A 27,228-nucleotide genomic window follows, 5' to 3' on the forward strand; every position below is an offset into this window, starting at 1 on the left:
TTTCTGAATTTTGGGATGTTTGGGGTATTTTTCATATTTTCAAAATTATAACTTATAGAGATTTTCTCACTCTAAATAAATATTTTTTATTATACCTGATTTTGTATTTTGTATTAGCTTAAGGCTTCAAAAAACCTAGATCCAGGCTGGGTGCGGTGGCTCACACCTCTAATCCCAGCACTTTAGGAGGCCGAGGCAGGTGGATCACCTGAGATCAGGAGTTTGAGACCACGCTGACCAACATGGTGAAACCCCATCTCTACTAAAAATACAGTTTGCTAGGCGTGGTGGTGGACATCTGTAGTCCCAGCTACTCGGGAGGCTGAGACAGAAGAATTGCTTGAACCCAGGAGGCAGAAGTTGCAATCAGCCGAGATTGCATCCTTACACTCCAGCCTGGGTGACAGAGTGAGACTCCATCTTAAAAAAAAAAAAAAAAAAAAAAAAAAAAAAAAACCTGGATCCAGCCCTGACAACCACTGTCCGCCATCTTCATTCAACTCCAGTCTCAGTGGTCTCCTGTTCCCTGACCACACCAGGTCCATTCTCATCTCAGGGCCTTTGCACTTGCTGTTCTCTCTGCCTGGCATGCTTATCTCTCAAATATCTACATGGCTGCCACGTCACTTCTTTCAAATCTGCTATCAAATATGTCTTCTCAATTCAGCCTTCCATGCTTATTCTTTTTGAAACTGCAGCACACTCCCACCCAATGTAGAAGATTATTTATTCATTTATTTTGTTGATTGTCTTTCTGCCCTGTGCCGCTCCCCACCCCCACCCCCGCCCCCAGAATGTGAACTCCATGCAGGTTGAGGGCTTTTTATTTCTTTAAATTCATATCAGATAAATTAAACTTTAATACAACAAGCACTGCTAGAGATAGAGTCATCCCATAGTAACAAAAGATTGATCTTCCAGGACTATACAACAACTCAAGATTTGTATGCATCCAATAACATAGCTTCAAAATATATAAAGAAAAACCTGACAAACCAAAAGGAGAAATACACAAATTCAAAAACATCTTGATAAACTAAAGTATGTCTGTGAGGGTGAATTTTGTGTGTCAACTTGACTTGGCCACAGGGTGCTCAGATATTAAGTCAAGCATAGTTCTGGTGTGTCTGTGAGGGTCTTTCTGGATGAGATCAACATTTTAATCAGTAGGCAGCAGAAAGCAGATCACCATCCCTAATGTGTGTGGGATTCATCCAATCAGCTCAAGGGCTGATTAGAACAAAAAGCTGAGTAGAAGGAACTCCTCTTGCCTTTGAGTTGGGACATCAGTTTTTTCTTGCCTTCAGACTCAAACTACAACATTGGCTCTTCCTGGGTCTCAAGCCTGCTGGTATTTGGACTGAAATCATGCCACTGGCTCTCCTGGGTCTCCAGTTTGCCAATTGCAAATCAGGACTTTTCAGCATCAATAATCATATGAGGCAAATCCATACAGTATTTATATATACAATATATATGAATATGTATAAATACATACATATATCCATATATGTATATATTTGGACACATACATAGACTTATAGATACACATATATTTGTCTATATTTGTGTATGTGTATATATATACACACATACATACACACACATACATTCTGTTTTACTAGAGAATCCTGACTAATTCAGTGACGCTACATCAACTTAATAAATACAGAAACCTAACACCTGACTCAAGACCCTTTCATGGTTTTTCTGCCTTCACTGAGAGCTCAGTGAGCCATAAGTACAAATTCCCAAAAGCTATTAATACAATCTTAGCAGAAACCAAATTCCGGATCAGCAGAATCTTGTACCACTCCATTCCAAGTTAAGTCAGACTGCATCTTGAGAACTGGGTTCAATCGAACCCAGTTGTAGGCAGTGCAGAAGCCACTGGAGAAGCCAAGAGCATCAAAAAGTTTTGTGACCATGATGTGTTCATTCAAACATCTACTCAATAGATGTCCAGGTTCTAGAACAAAGTGACACACACCATACTACATGTTGTAGGGTCAAAAATGAGAAAGACAGCAGCCCTTCCCTGGTGAAGTTCATATTATAGGTGAGATACTGAGAGTCTAAAAACTATGAACCATATCATCATATATTAGAGAAAACTTGCAGGTGTCTACCCAAAAAATCAGAGACTGAAAGAGAGAAAGAATATTAGCAAAAGAAAGAGAGCATGTGGAAAAATGAGATCTTCAAATATTCGATTATTTTTAAGGTAGATGGAAGAACAAATACTCTGTGTTATTCCAAAATTCAGAACAGAAAGTAAACTTTACAAGGATCTGAAATTCTGTTAACATATGGTTGAATTTACTGTCAAAACAGAGAATGAGGTTGAGCACAGTAGCTCACGCCTGTAATCCTAACACTTTAGGAGACCCAGGCTGAAAGATTACTCAAGGCCAGGCCTTCAAGACAAACCTGAATAACATAGTGAGACCCTGTCTTTACAAAAAAATTTAAAAACTAGCCAAGCATGGTGGCACACTTGTAGACCTAGCTACTTGGGAGGCTGAAGTGGGAGGATCATTTGAGCCCAGGAGTTTGAGGCTGTAGTGAGCTATGATCACCACTGCACTCCAGCCTGGGTGACAGAGTGAGACCCTGTTTCTGAAAAAAAAAAAAAAAAGAAAAAGAAAAAGATTTAGACAGCTCCCAAATTAGATGTCTGAGCTACTTGGCAGAGCAATATTCATGGAAAATACTCATCAGCACTCTAGAAACAGATTATCAAAGTAGAAATAAAGCTGGATAAACTGACTTTGAAGATTCTTCTAATTTCCAGGTTTTCTCATTCTATGCAATCTAAAGCTATATTGATAAAACTATTAAATCAAAATCTGCAACAGTTGGAATTAACATATAATGTTTAGGAAAGATTTCACAATAAATACCATAGTTTTAAGAGTCATCTCCATAGAGATGAACAGAAGCCAAGATAGAGAAGGAGTTCTCTGCGGAACAAAATGAACAGAGAGAAAAATACAGAAGACTGAACCAGGGGAAATTCCACCACGAGGGTGCAATGAAGGAGACAGAGGCAGAGCAGCCTGAGAAGCAAGAAGAATCTGCATGAAGGTCATGAAACCCAAGAAAAAAAGATTTTTCGTGGAGAGAATAGCCACTCTCCCCCAATTCCACAGAGAGGTGAGGGAAAGGTGGTGGGGAGGAACAGTCCCTGGGGCTTCTCTTTAGGAAGTCCTCTGTGACAGGGGTGGTTTGTTACAGCATCCTAACCTAGCCCATATCCTGAGTAATAAAACAGACTGTTCTATGTGAATAAAGTTAGAGCAGTACATAAACTTGGGAAGTGTTTGAAAGGCAGAAGACATCTCTTATCTGTACTTCTATTTATATCTCTGCACTATAATTATGGGGCAAGATTTAAAAATATATAGTGTATCCTGTCTGAGAAAAAAAACTTCTATTCCAAAGTGACTTAAATACAGGATAAATTCTAGACCATACCTAGGACTAAGGACTGCAATACTACCTCCCATCGCTCCCAACTGTAAAAGCTAATGAACCTACAAATGGAAGGCTTATGCCCTGCAATATTTATAACAACCAGCAAGAATTCAGTCTCTACAACAATTTCAATCATGTTTTTGCACAGAATTTTTGTATACTGAAATGGAAGAGATTAGGTGTTTCTCTCTCATCTCTAGTGGAACCAAAGATAATTTCCCATGCCCTTTCTCTCTGGACACCAAAAAGTTATTAAAACATAGAAGAGAACTCATTAGGAAATAGAACCCCAAAGTTATGAGAGGGCTTTTGTGAAGCCAGCGCTCTCTTATGTATGTCACTCACTGACCAGCACCATGCGGTACTTCATTTCAACAGCCTCATTTAATCAAACTAAGAAAACAGATGACTTTTAAAAACATGATGCAATTCAAAATAAATTATTATGGTAGAGGAAATGCAAGTTCAAACAAAAACTAATTCCTTCACAAATGTAACTGAAAATCTACTTGAGAAAACAGCTTTTGGATTTATTGTTCCATAAGAGATAAACCCAATGAGAAATAACACTCTTTAAACATATAAATTAATACAAATAAAAATACTTTTATATGCATTGATAAGGTACCTATAAGGGTAGGTTCCATGTCTTATTCATCTTTTTTATCACCCTCTATCAAAGGAAAAGTACATTACCTGATAAATAATATATGCTCAAAGCAATGTTTATGGTATTATGTAATCTAAGTATACAAAAAAAAAAAATACACACTTTATTCCCCAACTGCAGACCAAAAATAATACATTCCAAAATGCTGTTAGCAGTGAACCTTCATGACCTCTAGGTCCTATTACAGCCTGTTGGTTTGTTAAACAGACGTGATAATGCAACATTTATTGTAAGAGAAGTCGTTGTAAATGCCTGAGAAGCAGGTATATAAACTTCAACCAAAGCAATTGACCACTGTCATTTGCACCACACTGGCAGGCCTCTAGAGAGTCACCGTAAGTAAACAACCCTTTTGAAAGAGTCCCAGAGGGTACAGAAGAGGCTTCCAGGGTGTCCTCTTGGAAATCAGAGTCCCATACAAGTGACCTCAGTAAATAGGAAACCCACCTGTATATATAATGCTCATGTCAGCCATAAAACTGGACAAAACCGTTTTAGTAAAACTTAGAAATTAGGAGTCTTCAGGAGAAAAACATGGAAATCAATGAACTGTATCATATATCTATGAATTCAGTACTGTCTAACATTTACATAGTGCTTTTATAATTTATGAGTTACTTCACATATAATCTTTCATTTTATGTTCACATTCACAGTAACCTTCAGAGGTAAACATTAGTCCCAATTTTACAAATGTGAAAATTGAGGCTCAGAGGATTGGAATACCAATGCCTGGTAAGTAGAACCAGGTTCACTCCCATCACTTCTGACTCATGTTGTTTCTGTCATGCAACAACTGCGTTCACAAAGGACAATTACAGAAAATTAACAGAGCCTTGTAAACCCATAATACCCACTCTGGCCAAACCCAGTAAATTCTTATGCTATTGATCTGTTATGTCACAGTCACCTAAACTCAAATAGTATGTACAAGTTGGCAAGAAAAAATTTAAGATTTTGGTTGTGTCATGAAAATATATGAGTACCATACAGTTCTGTATTGTCAGGTGTTTTTTTTTTTTTTTTTTTTTTTTTTTAGATAGGGTCTCGCTCTGTCACACAGGCTGTAGTACAATAGCACAATCATAGCTCACTGCAACCTCGACCTCCTGGGCTCAAGCTATTCTCCTACCTCAGTCTCCCGAGTAGTACAGAACCATGCCACCATGCCCAGCTAATTTTTAATTTTTTTGTAGAGACAGGGTGTTGCTATGTGGCCCAGGCTGGCCTCCAACTCCTGGCCTCAAGTGATCCTCCCACCTCAGCCTCCCAGAGCACTAGAATATCAGGCATGAGCCACCAAGCCCTGGCTACCACATGGTTTTTAAACTTGTAGTGGCAATAATAACTTGAAAGCACTACTGCCACTAAAAGCATATTTAACTACTTTCTATATGTAGGTTCACAAAAATAAGCATAAGAAACTGTCTTTTTTCTCCCCAAGATATACAGAGTTGCTCTCTGGAAGGCTACTTCAGCCCAATATGTGTATCTGATTCAGGGCTGACTTATCCAGGAGGCATAGTAGGCAGAGTGCTAGGGCCCATGATATTTTCAAGAGCCCACAAAACTGTCTCAATTTTCCTTTATTTTAAAACCAGAGGAAAAATGAATATAATAGTAATGGATGCATAATAATGAATCTAGCCTGGATGATATTTGTCTTTATACTGACATATTCATCAAACATAATTTTTAATATGTTTTTATGGAGGAAGGGACCCACAAAGGCAAAAGTGCCTGGGCCCACAGAAGACATACACGGCCCTGGTCTGATTCATCCTACTCTACACCCCATAAACATACTAAGGCAGTAATGTGTCTGGCTCCACAACCCCCACATTTTGGAATAAAGAACAGCTTAGCTGGTTTAAAGAAGGCCTCTAATTATGTACTTCTTTTGCTTCCCATATTTCTAAACTAATGAGATCTGAATTAGGTATTTCACCCATAAACAACATCCTTCCTGACTGCTTTGTGGAAAAGCACGTGTACAATTTTTTTTTCTTTTCTAATTTTTCTTTTTTTTTTTTAGAAACTGGGTCCCAGTCTGTCACTTAGGCAGGAGTGCAGTGGCACGATCAGAGCTCACTGAAGCCTCAGTCTCCTGGGCCTATGTGATCCTCCCACCTCAGTCCCCCAAAGAGCTGGAACTACAGGCACGTGCCACCGTGCCTGGTTAATTTTTAAATTTTTGGTAGAGACAGGGGTCTCACTGTGTTGCCACTGTAGTCTAAAACTCCTGACCTCATGCGATCATCCCACCTCAGCCTCCCAAAGTGCTGAGATTACAGGTGTGAGCCACTGCACCACGTCACATGTACATTTTAAAACAATTTGTCTTTAGACATCTCATACAAGCCATAAGGAAAGAGTGAATTTCAAAAAACAAACAGAAAATAGACTGTAATCATAATATCTTAAACATTTGAGTCAAGGGGCTGGAACTTTTTACATCTTAAAGAATGCAAGACATCTGAATATGGAGATAATAAAGAATAAAGCATATCTGGGAGAAAGTTGTTATTTCACCACAAGACCCGTGGCTGGCTTGTCATATTTTCAAACACATCATCAAGGTCCTACGCGTCCCAATGATGTTGTGAAAGAGCATACAAATGTAAGTGCACCTTTATTAAAGGCTGCAGACATGAACTTTCTCACTGAGATAAAATATCATCTCTGCATGATTTTTCCCTCTGACAACTCCAGGCTGATTAGAAGATCTCAGTCTGTGTCCCTCTGGCAAAGATACCACTGTAGGCAAATATACCACTTACAGTGATGCTTAATAAACTATTTTTAAGTTATCCTTGATACCATAAACTTAAAAATTGTGTGAGAATACATATATTTTATTGAAATGTAAAAAGCCATTTGAAGTCAAGGTTGGTGCTACCTCGCAAATTATAAGGACTCAAAAATGTTTGTGGAGTGACTAAATAAATGAATGCATGTTTTAGGTTAAAATAAAAAGCTCTCCAGACTATTGCCATATCTACAGAAACCAATGTCATCTAAAGATGTGTCAGTCCCACTCATGATGATACAAATGATGGTGATCATTTCATCACATGTCAGTCTTGCAGGTCATGGGTCATTGTAATAAGTCCAAGAAGAAGTGACTGGCCTCAGCTTTCTCTGCCAGTCACCATCAGGAAGCGAATGCAGACACAGTTACACAGCCAAAACTTAGACTGATTACGTAGCAATTACTATTTGTCTATAAAATGAAGTTCTGTGTCAGAAGGATTAACAAGTTTCATTCCTCATCAAAACACTGTCAATTAACTAATTAATGAATTGTTCATTAAAAAACAAATATTACGTACATACTATTTGTGCCAAAAATGTTTAACCCAAATTACTTTAGAAGAAATTAAACCATGCTAGAATATTCAATAAAATGGTTAGACTAGACTTTCCCAAAATTGAAAATAATGAAAAATTATATTGTGAGGAGGGGGGAAGGGGGAGAGATAGCATTAGGAGATGTACCTAATGTAAATGATGAGTTAATGGGTGCAGCACACCAACATGGCACATGTATACATATGTAACAAACATGCATGTTGTGCACATGTACCCTAGAACTTAAAGTATAATTTAAAAAATAATAAAAAGAAAATAAAGGAATTAGCCAAATTCAGTTTATGAACATTGATTGGATACTGTACCAAAAATTAAAACCAATTCCAAGAGATGAGATGTATTGGGGACCATTGAGGAAAGTAAAAAATGGAATATATGCTATTTATCAATGTTACATTTCTCGGATATGGTGATGATAATGTGGGTATGCAGGAGAAAGTCCATGTTCTTAGGGGATGTGTGCTGAAGTATTTGGGGTAAGTGTCATGATGTCTACAACATTTGACAAAAACAACAGCAACCTGTGTGTCGTAAAGACTCAGATAAACTTAAGGAAATGGGGTGGAAAAAGATTTTCTATGCACATAGACAACAAAAGCAAGCAGGAGTAGCTATTCTCATAACAGACAAAACAAACCTTAAAGCAATAACAGTTAAAAAAGACAAAGAGGGAAATTATATGATAAAAGGACTAGTCCAACAGGAAATTATCACAATGTTAAATATATATGCACCTAACACTGGAGCTCCCAAATTTATAAAACAATTACTACTAGACCTAAGAAACAAGATAGACAGTAACCCAATAATAATGGGAGACTTCAATATTCCACTAACAGCACTAGACGGGTCATCAAGACAGAAAGTCAACAAGGAAACAATGAACTTAAACTATATCCTAAAACACATGGACTTAACAGATATTTACAGAACATTCTACCCAATAAATGCAGAATATACATTCTATTCATCAGCACATGGAACATTCTCCAAGACAGACCATATGAAAGTCCACAAAACAAATCTCAACAATTTCAAGAAAACTGAAATTATAGTAAGTACTCTCTTAAACCACAGTGGAATAAAACTGGAAATCAACTCCAAAAGGAACTCTTAAAACCATGCAAATAAGTGGAAATTAAATAACCTGCTCCTGAATGATCATTGGATCAACAATGAAATCAAGATGGAAATTTAAAAATTCTTCAAACTGAACAATAATAGTGATACAACCTAACAAAATCTCTGGGATACAGCAAAGGTGGTGCTAAGAGGAAACTTCATAGCATTAAATGCCTACATGAAAAAGTCTGAAAGAGCACAAATAGACAATCTAAGGTCACATCTCAAGAAACTGCAGAAACAAGAACAAACCAAACTCAAGCCCAGCAGAAGAAAAGAAATAACCAAGATCAGAGCACACTAAATGAATTTGAAACAAAAAAAAACACACACACACACAAAAGACAAATGAAACAAAAAGCTGATTCTTTGAAAAGATAAATAAAACTGATAGACCATTAGTGAGATTAACCAAGAAAAGAAGAGAGAAGATCCAAGTAAGCTCAATTAGAAATGAAACAGGAGATATTACAACCAATACCACAGAAACACAAAAGATCATTCAAGGCCACTATGAACACCTTTACGCCCATAAACTAGAAAACCTAGAGGATATGGATAAATTCCTGGAAATACACAACCAGGAACAAATAGAAACTCTGAACAGACCAATAACAAGCACTGAGATTGAAATGGTAATTTAAAAGTTGCCAACAACAAAAAAGTCCAGGATCACATGGATTCACAAATAAATTCTATCAGACATTCAAAGAATTGGTACCAATCCTTTTGACACTATTCCACTAGACGGACAAAGACAGAATCCTCCCTAAATCATTCTATGAAGCCAGTATCACCCTAATACCAAAACCAGGGATGGACATAACAAAAAACTACAGAACTATATCCTTTATGAACATAGATGCAAAACTCATCAACAAAATACCAGCTAACCAAATCCAACAACATATCAAAAAGATTGTCCACCATGATCAAGTGAGTTTCATACCAGGGATCCAGGGATGGTTTAATATACACAAGTCAATAAATGTGATATACCACATAAACAGAATTAAAAACAAAAATCACATGATAATCTCAATAGATGCAGAAAAAGTTATTTGACAAAATCCAGCATCTTTTATGATTAAAACCCCCAGCAAAATCAGCATAGAAGGGGCACACCTTAAGTTAATAAAAGCCATCTATGGACAAACCCACAGCCAACATTATACTGAATAGGGAAAAGTTGAAAGCATTCCCCTGGAGAACTGGAACAAGACAAGGATGCCCATTTTCACCACTTCTATTCAACACAGTATTGGAAGTCCTAGCCAGAGCAATCAGACAAGAGAAAGAAATAAAGGGCATCCAAATCAGTAAAGAGGAAGCCAAACTGTTGCTGTTTGCTGATGACATGATCATACACCTAGAAAACCCTAAAGACTCTTCCAAAAAGCTCCTGGAAATGGTAAATGAATTCAGCAGTTTCAGGATACAAAATTAATATACACAAATCAGTAGCCCTGCTATACACCAACAGCAACCAAGCTGAGAATCAAATGAAGAACTCAAACCCCTTAATCATAGCCATAAAAAAGATATTTAGGAATATACTTAACCAAGGAGGTGAAAGACCTCTACAAGGGAGACTATAAAACACTGCTGAAAGAAATCATAGATGACACAAACAAATGGAAACACATGGTCATGGATGGGTAGAATCAATATTGTGAAAATGACTCTACTGCCAAAAGCAATCTACAAATTCAATGAAATTCCCAACAAAATACCACCATCATTTTTCACAGAACTAGAAAAAACAATCCTAAAATTCATGTGGAACCAAAAAGAGCCCACAAAGCCAAAGCAAGACTAAGCAAAAAGAACAAATATAGAGGCATTACATTACCCGACTTCAAACTATACTATAAGGCCCTAGTCACCAAAACAGCGTAATACTGGTATAAAAACAGGCATGTAGACCAATGCAACAGAATAAAGAACCCAGAAATAAAGCTAAATATTTATAGTCAATGGATCTTTGACAAATCAAACAAAATCATCAAGAGGGGAAAGGATACCCAATTTAACAAATGGTGCTGGGATAACTGGCAAGCCACATGTGGAAGAATGAAACTGGATTCTCATCTCTCACCTTATACAAAAATCAACTCAAGATGGATCAAAGACTTGAATCTAAGACCTGAAACTATAAAAATTCTAGAAGATAACATCAGAAAAACCCTTCTAGACATTGGCTTAGGCAAAGACTTCATGACCAAGAACCCAAAAGCAAATGCAACAAAAACGAACATAAATAGATGTTACTTAATTAAACTAAAAAGCTTCTGCACAGCAAAAGAAATAATCAGCAAACAGACAACCCACATGTAGGAGAAAAATCTTCACAATCTATACATCCAACAAAAGACTAATATCCAGAATCTGCAATGAACTCAAACAAATCAGCAAGAAAAAAAACAAGTGGATCCCATCAAAAAGTGGGCTAAGGACATGAATAGACAATTCTCAAAAGAGGATATACAAATGGTCAACACACATAGGAAAAAATGCTCAACATCACTAATGATCAGGGAAACGCAAATCAAAACCACAGTGCAGTACCACCTCACTCCTGCAAGGATGGCCATAATCAAAAAAGAATAAATGTTGATGCAGATGTGGTAAAAAGGAAATACTTTTACACTGTTGGTAGGAATGTAATCTAGTGCAACCATTATGGAAAACAATGTGAAGGCTCCTTAAAGAACTAAAAGTAAATCTACCATTTGACCCAGCAATCCCACTCCTGGGTATCTACCCAGAGGAAGAGAAGTCATTATACAAAAAAGATACTTGCACACGCATGTTTATAGCAGCACAATTCACAATCGCAAAAAATATGGAAGCAGCCCAAATGCCCATCAATCAACAAGCAGATAAAGAAAATGTGGCATACACACACACACACACACACACACACACACACACATACATACACCATGGAATACTACTCAGCCATAAGAAGGAACGAAATAATGGCATTTGCAGCAACCTGGATGGAATTGGAGACCATTATTCTAAGTGAAGTAACTCAGGAATGGAAAACCAAACATTGTATGTTCTCACCCATAAGTGGGAGCTAAGCTATGAGGATGCAAAGGCATAAGAATGATACAATGGATTTTGGGGACTTGGGGGAAAGGGTGGGAGGGGGAGTGAGGGAAAAAAGACTACAAATTGGGAACAGTGTATGCTGCTCAGGTGATGGGTGCACCAAATCTCAGAAATCACCACTAAAGAACTTATTCATGTAACCAAACACTACCTGTTCCCCAAAAGCCTATTGAAATTTGAAAAACAAAAAGACCCCATGTGTGTGTGTGTACACATGAGGGAATGTGTTTGTATAGAAAAAGAGACAGACAGTAAGGAAGCAAACGTGGCAAAATAGTAATAATTGTAGAATTAAGTTATGAGTGTTCATCGTATCATTCTTTCAATTATGTAACATTCAACATTTTCAAAATTAAAAGTTAGGGGAAATGTAAATAAGAATAATGTTATTGAGAAATGTTTAAAGACATAAAAGGTGTCTTTGATTATAATTCTAAGTTTAAAGAGGAAGTTTCAAAATAACGTACAGGATAATTCTATTTGGGGATATATATTTGGATCAATATACACAAATACATTAATAGAGGTCACTATAATTGGAGCCCTGTAAAGTTGTGCAACACAGCAACCTCAAGAATTTATCTCTAGGCAGCATGATTATGGTGACTTCTGCTTTCTTATTTTTATTTCCAAAAATTACCTACTTTTACATATATGCATTAATACATACATACACATATACATATGAATTACTGTTTAAGAGAATGAGACCTGGATCTTAGATCATGTTAGAACATATCAAAACTTTGCAACACTGGGTCCTGTTGAAAATCTGTTTGTGTTAAAGCCAGTTAATCTTATCTTTACACTATTAAGATTAAATATAATTAAATCATTTTACTTGAAAAAAATGGGTGACAATAATTCTAGACTCCTGATTACCATTGGGAATATGAATATATTGCTCCAGAGGGCATAACTAATGGCCTATGGGTGGGAACCACATTGAGACAGAATTCAGCTCATTATAAGACTGAATGTTGCAATGAACAAGTATCTAACAAGGGAATGAAATGCATCATGCTCTAAGTACCTGTGGAAGTAGGTTAACCACCTATTAGGGATGGTATTGGAAGGAGGGACAGGGCACTATGTAAACTCTAATTACATAGTAGCCTGTCACTGACTAACTAGAGACAAAAGAGAAAATCAACACTCTCTGGTGTGGATGCTATATTAAAGAAATTGGATTCAGTAAACTGAAGTGTAATACTTTTAATTAATCCACCAAATTACTCAACCAAAAAACCAAAGTGTGTTTTCTGCAATCATGACCAAAATTATTTCTAACTATATGAACTCTGTTTTAAATGTTGGTGTGTTCACACAATGGAACACTGCTTTGAAATTTAAAATGAAGAACAAACTATTAATACACGCAACTGTGTGAGTATATGTCAAAAACCTTATGCTGAGCAAAAGCAGCAATACAAAAGAACACATGCTGTATGATTTCATTTATATTCATTTCAAAAGTAGATAAAACTGATCTGACAGAAATCAAAAGATGGCCACAATGGGTGTAGAAAGAATGAATGAAAAGGGGCACAGGGGAACTTTCTGGGGTGATAGAAATCAATGTTCTATATCTTGTTTTATACACCCTTGGTAGTTACATGGGTGTATATAATCGTCAAAGTTCATTGAGCTGAACACCTAGACCTGTGTGCTTTTTGTATATAAATTAAACTTCCACGAAAAAATTAAAATTATATTTTTAAAACATCACTTTGCATCATTGGAAGAACTCAAAACTTACCAAGCGATTTCTTTTTACTGTAGAACTACCTGATCTTTCACCAGGTCTCAACAGGTGGCCGACCTAAGAAAGCAGAAGTATGCAATATTAGTATCTGAAAAATGCACAATAACTATAAATTTGCCTCCTTTAACTTTCTTCCTAGACAAATCTAGATAACTAGGAAGTCACTGACACAGGAAGGAACAACAGATTGAATTTATCAGGCTTTAGTCCAGCCAGATAAGAATAATTCTGTACAAAAATAATCTTTGTATTTTAAAGGCCATATGAGACAACTCAAGGTAAGCACAAATATGCCACTCAATTTGGCATTAAAATTGAGTGAAACAGATCTCAAATCCTGTGAATCAGAATATCTCAGGGGTAAGGTTCCAGAATCTGCCTTTTATTTAAGTGCCATAGGTGACTCTTTCACAAGCCATAGCTGAGAACCACAACTGAACTTCGAGAACTATGTGTGAGAGGAAATTACTGCCCAGGCTCTAGAGAAACAAAATGCAATCCAAAACTTTCCCTCAATTTATTCTCATGTATGTAAGTCTTCTCTGGGCAGTTATTTTTTTAAAACCAGAATAATATCATTATTAGATTTCATTTTTCCCTACATGTGGTCTAATTTCCTTCATTCTGTAAACTCTTAGAGATTTAGAATGAGAAATGAAGGAGCAAACAAGTGATTTCAAACATTCAAAACCCAAAATACCATGGAAATAAACGCACTTTTGCAAACATATGACGGTGCAGGCAGAGGTACTGACCGCATGCTCTTTCAGTTAGAAAAAACAAAATGACTGGTTTGTTTCCTGCTCAGGAAAGTGGTGTGGCAGGATGCAGCCAACGTACATAAAGAAGAAGTTGGTCAGTCATATGGTGACCAGAGAAGGGGAAGAACAACACTTATGGCTTAGTAGTTACAAGAAAAGAGGTTGCAGAGGAAGTTCATCAACACGCACTCTCCACTACAAATCACCAAGAAGTCTAAAAAGCCTGAGACCATTTCTTCCTTTTCTGGCCCCTGGGGTATGCCTGACAAACAGGGTCACTGATACTTTGCAGGACCCAGTGTTTTATAGGGACCAGGTAACTAAAACTTATGAATCCAAGCAAGGAGATAGGGGTGTCGCTGCCAGGTGTTGCTAAAAGCAAGGCTAGGTCATCATATATGACCCCATCAGTAACTCCCCTGTGGCTCCCTCCGCACCTTCAATCAGCTGCCAGCAAGGCTGCCCAAGACCATGCCTCCTAGCCCCACCTCTCTACTCCCCCACCCCAGCCCCAAGCAGTGGGTTATCTCCAGGACATGCCTGCTGACCAGTGCTTGCTCTCCCGCTATGTTCCTCCCTTGTTCCAGGCGTGGCCACCTGTAGACCAGTGTCCACATCAAAGCCAGAGTCATCATTATAAAAGGAGAATGGCATCATGTCACACTCCTGCTAAAAACCCTGCCAACACCTCTTGTTGGCCTCAGGAAAAAAGCTGTAACATGACTCCTAGGACCTTCTGCAACGTGGTCCCTGCTCATCTTTCCAGCCTGATTCCTCATCACTCTCCCTCCCTGTTCCCATGCTTCTCTGCACCTCCTCATGTCTGCACTCCAGAAATATACAACTCAGCTTCCTTCCATTTGGGAGCCTTCACACATGCTCTTCCCTCTGCCTGTAGCCATCTGTCTCCACTCCCTTTATCAGACTAGCTCCTTTTCATCTGTCCAATGGCAACTCATATATCATTTCCTTTAGGAGGCCTTCTCCGACTTCCCCAAATCAGAGATAGGAGGAGCATTTCCTGTGCGTTCCCGTAGAACCTGGCACTGCCCATGTGAGAGCCCCAATCACTCTAGAATACATTTTTCTATTATATTGGCTATTTTCCTATTATTCCACAAACTCCTTTAGGACAGGGCTCCATAGCTGTATCTCCAGCATCTAATGCCTGTCTAGCACATAGTAATGCTCAGTAAACACTTGTTGAATGAAAGATTAATTTCCACAAGAAATGGAGGAAGGGCTTCCAAATGCTAAAAGACATTTTCCTTTCCGTAACTATCCCTCCCTGGATCCCAGACCCCAGTCCCCAGGCCCAAAATGTCTCAGATCTGCCTTCTCAAGCTGGAGTGGCTGCAGCTTTTTTGGCTGCTCCCTCCCTTTTTCTGGTCCCTATCTTCTTACACACCCTTATCTTCAGCCTGGGAAGAACCTCAAAGCATGAGCAAAACTGGGTTAGCAATAGGAAGAGTGTTGCAGGCAAATTGAAGAGCAGAAGAAAGAAGAGAAAATGAGCAAATCTGGGGAGAGGAGGCACTATAATTACAAAGGAAGATACACAAAAAGGATGTTTGGCGGTAAAGACTTCCTGTGAAAAATACCACAGACACAAGTGAGTTTTCATGGGTGAAGGACTTTGTTGTTTCTTTGTTTCACAAAATACTCAAACAAAAAACAAAATTGTTTTTGTTTCGCAGAATAGTCATAGAAACAAATACAAAATGGTACTGGGCAGGTGAATGAATTCTGTGACAATGACATCTGTATCTGGTGGCCCCACTTGCCCAGAGGATAAAGGCTCATCAGCAAGTTCCAAGCCAACTTGTTAGGGCTTGAAAATTCGCCAGTGGGACTAAGTCAACATGTTCTGTGTTCATGGGCTGAGTCCCCAGAGCAGAGGAAAAGAAGAACAATTCTTTAAGCAAGATGAAAAAAAGAGGGGACTCTGTACCCAAACAGTGGCAATGAGAATGCAGACAGAAGACATTTATCTCTCAGAAAGCTAATCAAAGTACCAGGCACTTGGCAGCTTATCCTTTCTTTGTCCTTATCGGTTTGCTAGATTGGTTTGTGGGATTGGTACTAACAGATAACAAAGATGAACTTAAATACAATTGTGTAATGTAAGGTAACTAAGGAGAAAATATCCGTGTAACCTCTTCTCTATCTTATTTTAGATCTTCCTGCTAGCACTTCTCAGTTTAAAAGTTTCTAGACATTCAAACATAAAGCAATGTCATATTCTTCCATATTCTTCCTAAAATTACTTTTAAAACATACAGCTATGTTGCTATTGTTAATTTCTCCAATATCATCTTCCAAAGTGTCTTTGAAACCTTTTATTTTGAACATACTGAATAAATCTATTTTTCAATTTTAGCCATTTTTCCTTGTGTAGAAAATATTCTGTCATGGGAATTATATAATCACTATTGCATGAAATAAACAATATTTCTCTAAGATTTCCAGAAGTTGTTTCTTATTAATGATCCTAGTCAAGTGTTGTCACTCTCTAAAACATAAAGTAACATCGAAAAAATAAGAATTGACATTCAAGTCCATGTTTCCTCAAATCCAGTCTTTTTCTAGTAGCAATGACAATCAGGTATACTTTACGGAGGACTCATAGTAATGTAGCAGATTCTAGTTTAACTCTAGAAGCAACATTTAGTTCTGTCATTCTTGCAAATTTATCAACTCACCGAAATACCACCACTGATACTCGCTCCACCTCTAAAGGTTGTCGGAGTAAAGAAAAAGTCATCTTTCGCTGAACTTTTGGAACAGTAAAGATCTAAGGAAATAGAGTAAACAAAATCAGTTGAAAGAAAAAGGTTTGCTAAAGTCAAGTCTAGCTCTAGAAGCAGGAACTTAGGATTTTGAAATTTAACCCTTTACAAGTACTGAAGCAAACAATATTTACAAGAATAAGTTCTCCCTCTTAAAAACTGCCTCAAAGTAGAGGAAATGGAAAAACGAAAGCTGTTGGATGGGTCTTATCTTTCCCTTAGCTTCGTCTTATGCCAGGGATTAAAATGGTAGTTTCTTCATGTGCAAATCCTAGAGGGTTGTTTTTAATAAGGGAAGTGTGAGAAAGTAGAGAGAGGAATGTAGCAAATAATAGCTACGGACTTTACATATATTAATTTATTTTTAAAAGCAATGCATATTTGTTTTAAAGATTGAAATTCGCACTTCCACAATTTTTTTTTTTTACATTTCAGGTTTAGGTGTTGAATCTTGGTCATGGAAAATAATTTTCTAATGCAAGAAATAGCAAAGTCAAAAGAAGATGCCAGTTTGTGCAGGGAAATTAAAGAGTTGGTTTTAGACACCTTGAGATTGAAGATAACAAGACCTCCATGCTGGAACTGCTACTTAAGCATCCTGTGAGGAAGAGATCAGCCTTCCACAAGGAAGTCTCTTCTTACACTGAAAATGGGCACATCTGGGTGCAGGTGATGCACCACTTTAAGCAAAGGATTAAAATGGAGAGTCTCTTTAATGCTCTGAGGCCATACAGCAATCAAGTTATTACAGCTAATTCCCCTTGCTCTGATTCCATGCTCACCAAGCAACCTGCTGATAATAATCTGCTTTCCCACAGAAGCCTGCCCACAGGGAAAGAATGCACTTGTCATGCTGGAGTGAACATTCTGGTTCTCCTGACAGAGTATGTATTTTAAATTAATAAATTGTCATTCTTATTTTATATCATCAGTTTCCTGAGCTACTATTAATCTGCCCCCAGAAAGATCTGTTTTGGGTGTGCTATTGAATTACAGTCCACAGTCCACAGGACAAATGGCCCACTCTGGCCATAGTAAACTCACCAAAAGCCATCCAAGAGAACAGCCCTCAGAGCTGTTCGGGGGGATGGGGAAGCAGGACATGGTGGTCAGAAGCCTGTCCTTTGGGGCCACACACCCTATTCTTGGATTCCTGCTTTTCCCACTAACTCATTACAGAATCTGGGGCAAATACGCTCTGTAAACTTCAGAGCCAACCTGGGTGGGTCGTGGGGACAGGGCACATAATGAGAGTGTGCATTTGATATTAGTTATCTTAAAGGCAGACCATTGATGTCTCTTTGTCAACGTTTCTGCATAAACATTAGGAACAAATGAGGACAGCAAGTGTAACTCCTTTAAGACATTCTGCAATAAAAGAAAGGAGACAATGGCTGGGCAGGGTGGCTTATGCCTGTAATCCCAACACTTTGGGAGGTTGAAGTGGGAGGACTGTTTGAATCCAGGAGTTCTGGACCAGCCTGAACAAATAAATAATTATTTATTTATTTGTCTCTACACAAATAAATAAATAAACGGACATAAGAGTGAACAGATGATGGGACTTAAACAGAAGCTGTGTTTGCAGTGAGGAGCTAGGGGGCATGTGGTAAACTGAGGGGTTAGGGCCAGTGGAAAGAGAAAGATTGAAGACATGAAGTAGAGTGACAGAAAAGCAAAGGAATTAGAGGAGATTGGAAAAGAACGGGAAAAGGAAGGAGCCAGGGCAGTTGAGAAAGAGACAGGAGCAGTGGAGGCCAGGAAAAAGCACAGGCAGAGCCTTGGCAGTCCACCTCGCTGGCCCGGAGACCTGCCCAGGCGAGCCCCTCCCTGCCTGTCTCCTATCTGAGAGCCTAGGGAGGAACTGAAGTGTTCCCACCAGGGTGGGGATCTTCTACTTCCTTTAGGTATGGGTGTTCTCCAGTTCTCTGAAGACTCAGGACAAAGCAGGCCAAAGACGAAGGGACCCAATATGGAACATGCCCAAGCCCAGACTCAATACCCAATGTACCCAACCCTAGATCGCTTTCTATGCTCCCTTCTCTGTTCTGCTCTGCTTGCCTCCTCTCCTCTTTGGAGACAGAGTTCTACACAGAAGAGACTTTTAGAATAGCAAGGTTCAAGTCCCAGCTCAGTGGCTTTCTATCTAGCATTACTTTGAGCAAGTCACGTACCCTGCCTGAGACTCAATCTCCACATCTGTAAAGTGGAGATGGGAATGCCTTCCTCCAAGCTGTGTGAGGTTAAGTAGACAGATATGAACAGTTCACTCCATAAAAATGTGTTCCCTCCACCTCATTTCCACCTCCCCAGTCTACTTTTTCTCCTCTTACTCCATCTCCTTCTCTCCCAGTTTCCTTTCCGTTTCCCTAACGTTTCTTCACAATTCTCAATAAGGCCCCTGCTTCCCATCCCAACCCAACATCTCTCTGAGGACTAACCCAATGAAGCATGGAGAGGAAGAGGCTCCCTTTGAGGGCTGCACCAGTGTGGGCTTGAGCAGGAGCCCAGCCTGAGGATGGCAAGCAAGGATGACAGGAGGAAGGAACAAGCCCGTCTCTCCTCCGGCTGCCCAGCCCTTCCCCTTTCCTCCCTCTGGCCCTAGGTTCCCAGAGCCTGAAGAGCAAAGCCTCAGAGAGTCCTCCCACCTTGGGACCCATGTAGGGGTGACCTTGCTGTCACACCCACAGGCATCCCTGCCTGCCAACCCAAAATACTACCTGCAGCCCCAGTGCTGGCCCCCTGAGGATCAGGTAGGATTGGGGAACTGAAACTCAGCTACGAGACCCCAGAGACTGGCGATCCAGATGAAGCAGAGAAATCTCAGCCTAAGAGCTAAGACCAGTGAGAGAAAAGGAACAAGCCCAGGTTTCTGCCCTGAACGTGTGCAGCTTTGAGTGTGAGTGTGACGGTGGGCACTAGAGATAATTCTATTCGGTATCGGTGACAGCTGCCAACAGCCACAGTGCTTGTAGATTGTAGGAACTGTACAAAAGTAGAAGTAAAAAAAAATATTAAGCAAATCTGTGTATGTGTGTATGTGTGGGCGCGTGTAAAAGTCAAATTTATAAGGCCGGGCACGGTGGTTCACACCTGTAATCCCAGCACTTTGGGAGGCCGAGGCGGGTGGATCACCTGAGATCAGGAGTTCAAGACCAGCCTGACCAACACGGAGACACCCCATGTCTACTAAAAATACAAACATTAGCTGGGCGTGATGGCGCATGCCTGTAGTCCCAGCTACTTGGGAGGCTGAGGCAGGAGAATCGCTTGAGCCCAGGAGGCAGAGGTTGCAGTGAGCTGAGATCGTACCACCGCACTCCAGCCTGGGCAACAGAGCAAAACTCCATCAAAAAAAAAAAAAAAAAGCCAAATTTATAAATGGCTTGCAACTACAGGTATATGCAATTACCATGCCTCAACAATAAATTATTGTTATATTTCCTGTATAACAAATAGCAGGTTAATTGTTGTGAGTTGTCATGTCCATACAGGAGTCTCTTTATATTCTAGTCATGCAGCCGTTACCCAGCCACAACATTTCAAAGCTGCCCTTCTTCCTCTCACGTATCCCCTGTTCATTTTCCTTCTTGGTCTCCTGGTTTCCTCTTTTTTATTATTATTATTATTTTTTTTTCCATAGGTTATTGGGAAACAGTGTTTGGTTACATGAGTAAGTTCTTTAGTGGTGATCTGTGAGATTTTGGTGCAGCCATCACCCAAGTAGTATACACTGCACCCAATTTGTAGTCCTTTATTCCTCACCCCCTTCCTGCCCTTTCCCCCTGAGTCCATAAAGTCTACTGTGTCATTCTTATGCCTTTGCATCCTCATAGCTTAGCTCCCACTTAAGAGTGAGAACATACAATGTTTGGTTTTCCCTTCCTGAGTTACTTCAATCAAAACTTCAGGGAACAATGGAAGCACTTATGAAATGCATTCTATTTTCCTTTTCTCTTTTCTTCTCTTCCTTTCCTAGCCTGCTCTTGCTGGTCTCTTTCTCATTTTCCCCTCCTTGTCCTCATCCTGTCCCTCTTCTCTCAACCCTGCTTTGGCCATCTTCCTTCCTCTTCTCACTTCCCTATTGCTCCGCCAGTGCTGGGGTTAGGCCGCCCAAGTTTGCTCCTGTTAACCCTAGAATCTCAAGTAAGTTCCCCTCCCTTCTAAGCTCCAGTTTTCTCCTCTGTGGACTCAGAGCAACTCATAGGATCACTAGGAAAACTAAACCAATCCATTCCCATAAAGAAAAGCTCAACGCCTCCTGCCACAAAGTTAGTAGTCAATAAGGGAAAGCGATGATTATTTTTATTTTTCTTAAAATGTATTTTTTTAACTCTCCACGTGAAGAAAACCTCCTACCAAATTTGAGAACCATCTCCTCCCTCTACTGACATTCAATTATCAAAGACTTATCAGGTGCCTAGTCTATATCTAACCTGGGCTGGGCACGAGGGAGGCAAAAATTCATTTCCAGTCTTTCGAAAGCCCACAGTCTGGGGAAGATGAGAGCAGACAGACACATAAAAGACCACTCAAATGGTGAGTGTAGGCCAGGCGCAGCGGCTCACACCTGTAATCCCAACACTTTGGGAGTCCAAGGTAAGCAGATGCCCCCTGTCTCCTCACTTGAGTCCAGGAGTTTGAGAGCAGTCTGGGAAACATGGCGAAATCCCGTCTTTACAAAAAACACAAAAAATTAGCCGGGCATGGTGGCTCACACCTCCAGTCCCATTGCCTGGGAGGCTAAAGTGGGAGGACCACTTGAGCCCAGAAGCTCAAGGTTGCAGTGAGCTGTGATTGCGCCACGTCACTCCAGCCTGGGTGACACACAAGTCCCTGCCTCAAAATAAATAAATAAATAAATATTTTTAAAAAGGATGATGAATGTAGGGCTATGGTAGAAGGAGGGATGGAGAACTATGGAGGCAGAGAGAATGCAGTCACATTCTGCATTCTGACTTTGCAGAGTCAGCGAAGACCTCACAGATGGCAATTGTGAGTTGAGTCCTTTTGAAAGGAAAGGAAGAGCTTCCTAAACAAAATAAGGTAAGGACAAGTTAAAGGAATAGCATGAGGAAAGGCCAAGTGTTATGAAAGGGAAGGAAGGTTTGGGGAGCAGTGATAGTCGTGGCAAGCAGAGCATACAGGCACAGGAAGAATGTGCAGTGATATGGGGCTGGCAAGGAAGGTAAGAGCTGGATTCTGAAAGGATCATCTTCATCAGTGTCCTCATCATCACCGCCATTCACTGGGGACTTGGCCTTGTGCTAAGCACTTGATGTGTGTTGTCTTATTCAGTCCTCCCCAAAACTCTATGAGCAGGAATTATCATTATCCCCATTTTATAGATAAGGTGACACAGAGCATCGCTATGGTCAAGATCCTGTGGTTGCTCCTGCAGGTTGCAGGGAGACAGAAGAGGTATCTAAGTAGAATGGCACAATTAGAATTCAGCCCTCTTTTCCATTATCCTTGTTCCTTTTTGTCTTTCTGTGCCAGTCCAGGCTGTCAGAGATTTTAGGAAGGTTAATCTCACAGTATGGGCTGGCAGAAAAGGAGATGGGGGAGCAATGACAACTGGCAAATGGGGCTGAATTCTAGAAATGTTTCCATAGTTAAATATGCAGTTTATAAATGATAAATGATCTGTATGGGCCAGACATGGTGGCTCATGCCTGTAATCCCAGCTGGAAGGCCGAGGAGATGGATTGCTTGAGCCCAGGAGTTAGAGACCAGCCTAGGCAACATAGTGAGATCCCGTCTTTTCAAAATAAAATAAACGGTCTGTGTGTTTGGATGCAGAACAAGGAGGAATCTGGGGTGACTTCCAGGTTTTTGCCTTGGGACTCTGAGGGAATAGAGGTGCCACTATGACGATAAATACAGCAGTAAAGGGAAAAGGAGGAGAAGGTGAAGGGGCAGAAGAAGGAATTGGGATGAAAAAATAATGAATTTAGTTTGAAAATGTAGGCCTCTTGATCATTGAAAACATCTTCACAGCACAAAAGACAAAAAAACAGATTTGTAGACTTGGAATCATCAACATATAAGGAAGGAGCGAAGTCAAGGGGAATGAATGACCTCACCCAGAAAGAACAAGAGGTGAGGAAAAGACAGGATGAGGAACAAGGACAGAGCTCTAGAGGGCGCTCAACTGCAAAAGAAAGGTCAGAGAAGGATCCATTGAAATGAAATGCTGTGGCCCTCCCTCTGTGACCTCTTCCCCCAGGCATCTAGCACAGTGCCTGGCACTGGGTAGGTACTCAAATTTCAGTTGAGTAAATAAAAGGAGAAAGAAAAGCAAGGTAGCTTTAAAGTAAGGAAGGAACATGTTTCCAAAAACATAACAATCAATATGTAATATTTAACAAGAATTTTTATTATATTTGAAATATATAATGTTGCTAGGGGGTTACCATTTTTTAATATCTTTTCATGAGAAATTCTAAAAATAAATACTTGTTTCTAATTCCTACTCATGCTATACAAGAATCTAGATTACACACATTAAGTTTTGTTTTTTATTTATTTTTTTATTTTATATATTTTTTTAGAAACAGAGTCTCGCTCTGTCACCCAGGCTGGAGTGCAGTGGCCTGATCTCAGCTCACTGCAACCTCCACCACACGGTTCAGACAATTCTCCTGCCTCAGCCTCCTGAGTAGTTGGGATTACAGGCATGCGCCACCAAGCCTGGCAAATTTTTGTATTTTGTAGAGACGGGGTTTCACCATGTTGGCCAGGGTAGTCTCAAACTCCTGACCTCAAGTAATCCGCTCGCCTCAGCCTCCCAAAGTGCTGGGATTACAGGCATGAGTCACTGCATCCAGCCAAACATACATTAAGTTTAATTTCAATGAGAGCTACAATTTCCAATTTACTTTTAGATGGTGAGTTAACTTTTTTCCCACTAAATGAAAATATTCAATATGCCACATATGAACAAAATAAAATTCTCCCACCCACAAAAAAATCCTCCAGGGATACAAAAAAATCATTTGTTCCCTTATTTTTAAAGACTTCTGCAGAGACAATATACAGGCACAATATAGGTTAAAATAAATCACTCTGTGGTTTCTCAAAAAAAGTGAAAATAGATCCACCATATGATTCAGCAATCCCACTACTGGGAATATATCCAAAAGAAATAAAATAAGTACATTGAAGAGATACCTGCACTCCCTTGTTTATTGCAGCACTATTCACAATAGCCAAGATATGGAAGCAATTATGTTTATTCTTGAGGAATAAAATTTTTAAATGTGGTATTTATATTCAATGGAACATTATTCAGCCATGAAAAAGAATAAAACTCTATCATTTGCAGCAACGTGGATGGAACTGGAAGATATTATGTTAAGCAAAATAAGCCAGGCACAGAAAGACAAATATCACATATCCTCTGTCATATGTGGGAGCTAAAAAAGTTGATCTCATGAAGGTAGAGAGGGAGAATGGTGGTTACCAGAGGCTAGGAAGGGGAAGAGGAAGAAGGGGATGAAGACAGGCTAGTTAATGGGTACAAACATATAGTTAGATAGAAGGAACAGATTCTAGTATTTGATAACACAGTAGGATGACAATAGATAATGCTAATTTATTGCACCTCAAAATAGCTAGCAGATTTGAAATGTTCCCAACACAAAGAAATGATAAGTGTTTGAGGTGATATATATGCTAATTGCCCTGATTTGATCATTGCACATCGTATGCATATACCAAAATATCACATGTACCCCATAAATATGTGCAGTTATTACATATCACATAAAAAATAAAAAATAAATTTTAAAAAATCAAAACTGAAATCACTCTGAGATTACATTTTGCAGTAAAGGCCAGCATGGAGCAACAGCTGAGTAAAAGGGGGAGGGGGGGGGGCGGGGAAAATGCTTCATGGGCACAGGTGTTGGTAATCCCACAAGAACACCTCTATTTCCTCATTTCCTTTCTAACAAGCCTTCAGCTTCCAATTAATGTTTTTCACCAGTTTTCTTTTCTTCAAAACAGCTAATTGTTAACCAGGGACCCGAGACACTCTCTTGCCTATAAACAAAACAACTAGAAGGATACCTTTTTCTGTTCAGACAAATTTTAGCACTGAAAACATAACCCTCAAACCGCAGAGGGCTAGCTCAGTGCAAACTGTTCATGTCTAAAGCATAAATTGACCATAAACAATATATTGAATAGGTGCACTGGATACAAACTCCATGAAAAAAATAAAACCAACTACCACCAAAGGAAGTGAACAAGACCTACAAACCAAGAAGAAATGCACATTTATGCTGCTGTCATTGATCATTTAATAGGCATGCTAACAGAAAAAAAAATAGAAATTTCAAACAACAAAAAAGAAAATGTCCTATCTCCCATTTCCAACTAACTCCCCCAAATTTATTTTTTCACAAAAGGAGAATAATAAAGAATATTTGTGAAATCTTAGTCACCAAGATGAAAACAGCAAAAAAAAATAGGGATCTGGAGAAAAGAAACAGATCGTTCCAACCAGCCCACAGCTAAATTTCCACTTCATCTCACTAACCATTGAATGCTACCCATCTACTCACCTCAACCCAGACCTAATCCTCTCCCCCAAAAGGAAGATTTCCCAGCAGTGCAGGAAGATCAAACATGACCATGTCAAGGGGAAAAGCAAGGCTACTCTGAAAGCTCGAGCGATGATACAGAACACAGACTGGGTCTCTAGGGGGTATTCTTGAAAACCTGAGATCAAGTCCCGGAAAAACACTCTTGACCACTTACCACCACCGGAAGCTGCTAGATGGCAATCAGAATCAGCATCTCATCAGAAGAAGAGGAAGACGTTACAAGAAAGCAGCTTCACTACCAGTGAGGAATTGAGGGAGAAAAGCACTCCTTGGAAAAATGCTGAAAGCCCTGAAGAGCCTCTCCTTCCCTAGTTGCCTGCTCCTGCTGACAGGACAGAACTGGTTAATCTTGGAGAAACAAAAGGAAAATCCCAAGAGGCTGGCTTCTGAGGATGGCTTCTTCTATGGGAATCAAGAATTCAGAAGGATGAAAATGAACTGTGGAAGGGGACACCAGCTACCAGGTCTGCTTACCAAACTTTTACCAGCCCTTGACTGAGCAAGATAAGCAAATCTCTTTGCAGTTCCCACCTGCTTTTGCAGAGATGAAAGAATCAGCAGTGAGTTTTTGTCTTTTTTTTTTTAATCATCACAAGGGAAGTTCGGCTCTCTTATGGATGAAAGCTAAGCATACTCAAGAGACATTTAGTAGGCAAAGCAATGACACTTCTTTCCCAACATCCTTAATTTCAGCACAGAGGATGCAAACATTAACCCTGATGATACCAAAGAACAAATGCCCATAGGAAATGGTTTTACATTTTTTAGTTTGGAATTGCTTTTAAGGGGGTTCTGGTCGTTAAAGTGGGATTAGATGAAAATAAAATATTTTGGTGCATATCTATTTTTAAAAGGAAGAATATGGCTTCTTTTAAATATGCCTAAAGCCATCTAGGAATTTTCCAGAAGTTGCATCAGATTTGCCAGTTAAGTACTGAAATCAAATAGATTTTAATCATGTCTTTATCACCAGAGCAAGCTAATCCCCTGCGCACTGTCAACTCCACTCTCCTGGAACATCCTCACACTGGGCCCTCAGGTTTTCACAGAAACAGGAGCCTTTTCCTACCAAGGTTCCACAGTAACAAGAAACTACTATCTCTCCAGAATCCAATGAGGACCACATTTTCTTTATCAGAACAGATAGGAGACTGAAACCACCTTTGCAAAAATTATAACAGTGAGAAAATTATGACAGTGAAAGACATCTAACCTAACTGACTCCATCTTGCTTCTAACCTCCAAGATGTCCTTGTCATTCCTGGGCACAGGCTGAACTAACTTTGGGAAAAATTTAGTTTATAGTTTAACTTTGCAACAAAGATGGTAACAGCCCTTCCCCAAACAAACCCCCTTCTTACCTAGGGACCAGTCTGCCTTTGTAGGACTAACAAATTAGCTACAAGATTAGAAATAACGGCTTAAGAGTCATGCAGCCAGAGGCTGCGAGATTCTGAACCTCCCCATATTGCTCCTGAATGGTTTACAGAATTAACCAGGAACAGAAGACAGCAAGGAAAACCCAGTTCAACCTCCTGTG

General features: G+C 39.5%; 1 protein-coding gene across 4 annotated transcripts in view; it reads right to left on the minus strand.

The window, feature by feature from the left end:
- Positions 1 to 27,021, minus strand: part of LOC116275845 (probable phospholipid-transporting ATPase IM) — a 152,803-nt gene extending 125,782 nt beyond the window's left edge. Inside the window, exons 1-3 of one of the 4 annotated variants that reach the window (XM_031668701.1) lie at positions 25,647 to 27,021; positions 16,990 to 17,081; positions 13,521 to 13,583 (exon numbers count right to left, since the gene is read on the minus strand). The gene's annotated coding sequence lies outside the window, so the exon portion shown is untranslated. Of the gene's footprint in view, positions 1 to 13,520; positions 13,584 to 15,100; positions 16,937 to 16,989; positions 17,082 to 25,646 lie in introns of those variants that run through there. The other 3 variants (XM_031668698.1, XM_031668699.1, XM_031668700.1) reach the window with 3 other exon arrangements.
- Between the last annotated feature and the right edge of the window lie 207 nt (positions 27,022 to 27,228).

This window comes from Papio anubis, chromosome 7 (genome assembly GCF_008728515.1).
Source record: "Papio anubis isolate 15944 chromosome 7, Panubis1.0, whole genome shotgun sequence".
Classification (NCBI taxonomy): domain Eukaryota; kingdom Metazoa; phylum Chordata; class Mammalia; order Primates; family Cercopithecidae; genus Papio; species Papio anubis.